Below are 5,511 nucleotides of genomic sequence, written 5' to 3' on the forward strand. Positions count from 1 at the left end.
TTAAAATTTGTATGTTTTTTTTTTAATTATTAGCTTAAAAAACCCTGCAGTTCCTTCACGAACCCATTTGGGAAAACTTTACATAAACTTGCACTTCATGTTGTCGATAACAAAGAATTAAATATATTAGAGATGCACCGATTGCAATTTTCTTGGCCAATTCCGATTTCCGATTTTTTGTTAAGGAGACACCGATTTTTGCAGATTCCGATTTTCTTTCTTAGAACTATAATTGACAGCATATACAAACAAAAATCCACTTTTTCTTCAAAACAACATTTTTATTCTATTATAAAATAAATTATTAAACATTACAACAGGATCTTCTTTCACTAAAACTCTCAAAAAATAAGTGTTCTGTGCCTGGAAAGAAGTAGAAATAACAAATAACTGAAAATCAGTTGCTTTATGAAACAAAACATTATAAATTGGCCTTTTTTTCTTTTTAACTTGTCTTACAAAAGTCAAAAGATCCCATGAATGAACAAACCTGAAGTGTACAGTACTTCTCCAAATAATAGTTCAGTAATTGGGTAATAAATGTTGCCAGCTAGGGATGTCACGTTACCAAAATTCCAGTAGTCGGTACCATCAAAATTTTACGGTACTCGGTACCAATTTCGGTACCACAGCTAAATGTTTTTATATATTTTTTATTTATTTAACCATTTAAAAAAATGTATTAAATGTATTAAGTTTATTATTTATGATGATAATCATTATAAGTAAATAATACATAAACATTTAAAGGCTGTATGCTGTTTAAAAGTAAACATTGTTTATAAAAAAAGTTCAAGTGAAAAATAATCAACCATCTAGGCATAATTATTATTAGTAAAGACGTATTATTATTACATAGAGACGGCGCTAAATCTACTGTAGGCTACAACAGTAGCCCAATATATTCTGTCAATTAAAAAAATTTTAAACCGAACTTTTATTTTCACGGGTTGCCGTGAACACCTTTGAGTGTCTTTGTTCATGATATGACAGTTTTCTCAAATGAAACGGTAAATTCTCATGAAGTGACGGTTTATGCATTCGGCTGGTCATCCAGCGCCATGAAGTCCATAATTTCTTTGTAATTGCTTTGGTCTTTTCGCTGCTTATACCAAGGAAAGATAGGAGAGGCTCTGAGCTCTGGCCAGCTTTAGCCGTTTTACCTTATACTTTCTTCAAACTGGGCATGTTCCGCAGGGTGATGGAGTTTTAAGTGTCTAATTAGGTTTGTCGTGTTGTGCGCTTTCCTGGTGGTTCCCCCATGGTTTATTTTAACCTTACAAGTTTTAAAAATGGCATAATTAGTGTCTTCTTCTTCTTCGATGCGGAAAATCGGCCAATTTCGATCCCTGGCCGATCAATCGGTGCATCTCTAAAATATATTTTCTTTCTCGTTGTATTTTTATATCTATATGGTACAAAATAATCCTATTCAATCCAATGTGATAAATGAGATAGGTCAAAAGTAATCTAAAAGTAATCCAAAAGTAGTCTGATTGTATTACATAAAATGTGTAATGTAACGGATTACGTTACTAACTATACAATTATGTAATTTGGAATCAGTTACGGATTACAATTTATAAGTGATCTACCCAGCTCTGCATATTTGTGTATAAACATCTGATAAACATCTTAAAACTAGCAAATTCACACATTCCAACTGTTGCTAATATACCAACCAACTGAGAATCTTTTAATGGCGTACCACAGATTAGCAAATTCTCTCATTTCTACACACTGAATACATACACATTTAAGTAGCTACGCTTGTCCTGCACTTTACCCTTGACCACCCGTTTGACACAAGCTCATATTTTTGTAACGCACCGATTATGGCTTTGCGGTAGTCTCATATGTAAATATTTGCTCCCCAAAACGATCATTAGCGGTGGGTTATGAATCACAAAACTCGTTAAGAGGAAGAGTAAATAAACAGCCGAGAGACCAGGTGGAGGAATGTGTGTGCGCGTGTGCACAAGAGTCTATATTTCAGTCACCACACTAGGACTGCTGTACCAACACACCCTCACCCAACTACCTGAGAGTATTTTTCTTGTTCGGGCCAGTAAAATGTGTCTGGGAGGAAGTCATTAAGATGATGTGTTATCTGAGCTCCAGATGAGTTTGGAGTGTTTATTCCCTGCTAGTTTAACTGACCATCTGATTGCATCTACACTTCGGCTTTGTTGCCTCGAGATATTTTATATCCTCTGCAAAAACATTTCCTAAATTATGATCCATTTATCACCAAAACCAACAAACTTCTAGGTGACCCTATGACCCCCTGTTGTGGTTGTTTGCTCTCTGTAAGTGCTTCTTGAATGTGCTTAGAACATTTAAACAGCAGAGTAAGATCTCTAGGAGTTATTCTTCAGCAAATCCAATACAAAAGCCATGAGACCCTTCACCCTTTCGAGTTGGCAGTTAAAGCCATCTTGACAGGGGTCAGGGTAGTGTTAAGGCAAACCACAATCCCTCAAATGTGTTTGTTGGTGTGACAAAAAACAAACATTTACCTGAACACAAAAGCCACTCCATCTCGAAGGCAGCTGCTGTGAAGAGTTTACAAAGGCTTTGGGAGAGCATGGTGGTCTGGGAGGTATCTATCTCTCAGTCTTTCCCGCTTTCTCTCATATTGATCAGGATCACCTTGTTATTTCATCTGCTGAAAGCCGCCAGTCAGTTGTTCCTTCAGTTCTGGGTGTGATTCCCTCATTGCATTAGCTCAAATGGCCCATTTAAGCTGGAAAACAGATAACACATGCTCCTGTTAGGTGTACAAGGTTTCCAGAAGGTCATTTACAGCTATTATCTGGCCAAGGTGGTTAATCTGCCGTAGACTAGCAGTTGGTTGGTCTGAAAGGAACCTAATGAACCATCTTGGTCAAGTTTATTAGAGATGCTACAACGCCTTGGCTAAATGGCACACTTTATGTAGACTGTAGCCTTTATGCAAGTCCGTTTTATGATTAAGAAGGTTGGTCAAGATTAACCCCATGTGGTCACTATGGGGTTATTGCACCAATGTCTGCTAAAGACATTTTCGGCAATCCTATAAAATCATTACAAATCACACTGTACGACATGGATCTAATAAACTTGGGTACAACATGCCCTGAAAATAGAGGGAGTGAAAGAGAATATGGACGTAATGTAATCAAATTACTTTTATCAAGTAACTAGTAAAGTAACTTTACTTTTAAATTCACAACAAAATATCTGAGTTACTTTTTCAAATAAGTAACTCAAGTTACTTATTTTGCCATTCATTGACTGACACCTCTCCTGTCCCAATGTTGAGAGAAATCGTAAGTACAGAGATAGATTTAGTTTTTATTCTGTTTTTATCCATTTTGAGGAATACTGAATCTGTTTTTGTGCCAGTGAGATGAAAATGCTCACATTTAGTCATGTGAACAGGATAATGTAGTTCTAGACTAAATGTGAGCATTTACTCATCTCACTGGCACAAAAACAGATTCAGTATTCCTCAAAATGAATAAAAACAGTGAAAAGCAAACTCAGAATATTCACAAACCAGCAATAATTAAATAAGTTAAATGACAAAAGTATGCTTTATGTATTTAATCTCAATTTATAACCAATGTCTTTGCTGCTGACCAATGATCCATTTCAACCATACTAATAAGTAAAAATGAATTTAGTTTCTTTTTTATTATTGCTGAAGTAAGCGTTCGACTTTCCTCACCTGCATCCTATTCTTTTGCAATCCAGAATGGAAGTACAGCTAAGAGTTTTGCTTGAGCTGTGCTCTCTACTGTACAAACGGAAATTTGCATTTACCTTATGCCTAAAGGCTGATTTATACCTCTGCGTCGGACCTACACCTAATCCTCTACGCCGTAAGTTACGAGTTGGTTTTCATTTATACTTCTGCATTGTTGTCCGCGTCAATGTGCAATTACACATGCAGATCGCTAGGAGGCAGTGTCCACGGGCATGTTGATGGTAACCCACAGTATCAAGGCAAAAGCCGAAGCAGCAGCGGCTTGTTTACATTGTCATTGCATGCGTCTCAATCTCAATGCGTCGCCATCACTGCTGCTGTTACTTCGGGTGTGTCTCAATCAGCTCCCTGGTTCAGTAGTCAGGGCACTGATCAGGGAGTCAGCCCATTGACTTATGTCCTGATCAGTGCCCTGACTACTGAACAAGGGAGCTGATTGAGACACAACCGAAGTAACAGCAGCAGTGATGGCCGCAGATGTTGTATCGAATACAAATTAAGCATCTCTAGTTGATTAGTAGAGTTACGTAAGAAGCGATCTGGCGCTGGAATGCATTTTTTAAATCATGCAGAGTACTCGTGGCGCTGTTTTCAGTATCGGTGGCTCGTGCACAGACTAGCGCTTCAATCGATTGCTCTTGCAGAGACTTTATTCGTTCCGTTGAAATCACGAAACGAAATGCACCCATTGTGATGTGTCCCTGTTCTTGAGATACGGTTTTAATGAGAAAATAAATTAACTATACACAGCGGATCTATGTTTTTATTCACTAACATAAAGACTACTAAATATTGTGTTATATAGCAGATGTAAGGATGAAACTATCATCCCATTTCTGGACACACACGCATTCCTATTGCAGAATTTTTATTTATTTATTGACCTAAGGGAGGGGTTTTGGCAGACCAATCACAGCGCTTGCGGTCCACGTAGAATTGACGCACTGTTACATTTTTGGAGAGGTGCGCGTCAGGGTACGGCGTAGCTACGGCGTACACTTGACGCAGAAGTATAAATTGGCCTTAAGGCTTATTAAATTTACTTTTGGTGTAATAGGGCCATTACATTTGCCATAAAATGGAACTTTTATTTTAAATAAATAAAAAAATTCATGGCCCCCAGAATATTTAGTTTTGTGAATATCTGAACATGCAATACCAAAAAAAATCAGTTTTATTCTAGCCTCATTTTTTTATCAACACTTAAATGTGGGTAAGTTTCATTTAAAAAAAGTAACACATTGAGCAAAAATCTGAGAAAATCGCGTTATCATCAAAGACTACGTCTGGATCGGATTCAGAATAATGATCAAAACAGATGGAGTAGATCAAGTCCATTAACACCCCCAAAGCTTGCACAGTCCTATAGCTCGTCCTGGGTCGACATTTCATTCAGTAACATTAGGCCATTTTATGCATAATAGTGCCCCCTACATTATAACAGTGATAACACTGAAAGAACATAATTTGTCAATGGCAGGAAGCGTTTTCTCATAAATGACGAGATAAAGGCAGGAAAAGTCACAAACAAGGTCAGCCCACGTGATAAAAAGTAAGGCAAAAGTAATGTAATGCATTACTTTCCATAAAAGTAACTAAGTAACGCAAAAATTACTTTTATAGGGAGTAACACAATATTGTAACATTACTTTTAAAAGTAACTTTCCCCAACACTGGTCACGGCTAGGGAAAAGAGGCCAACTTGGCATGCCAATTTTGCAAATGGAACATGAGGGAAGTAGTTTTAAGTTTTAGCACCA

The sequence above is a fragment of the Gobio gobio genome (assembly GCF_949357685.1).
Source record: "Gobio gobio genome assembly, chromosome: 24".
Classification (NCBI taxonomy): domain Eukaryota; kingdom Metazoa; phylum Chordata; class Actinopteri; order Cypriniformes; family Gobionidae; genus Gobio; species Gobio gobio.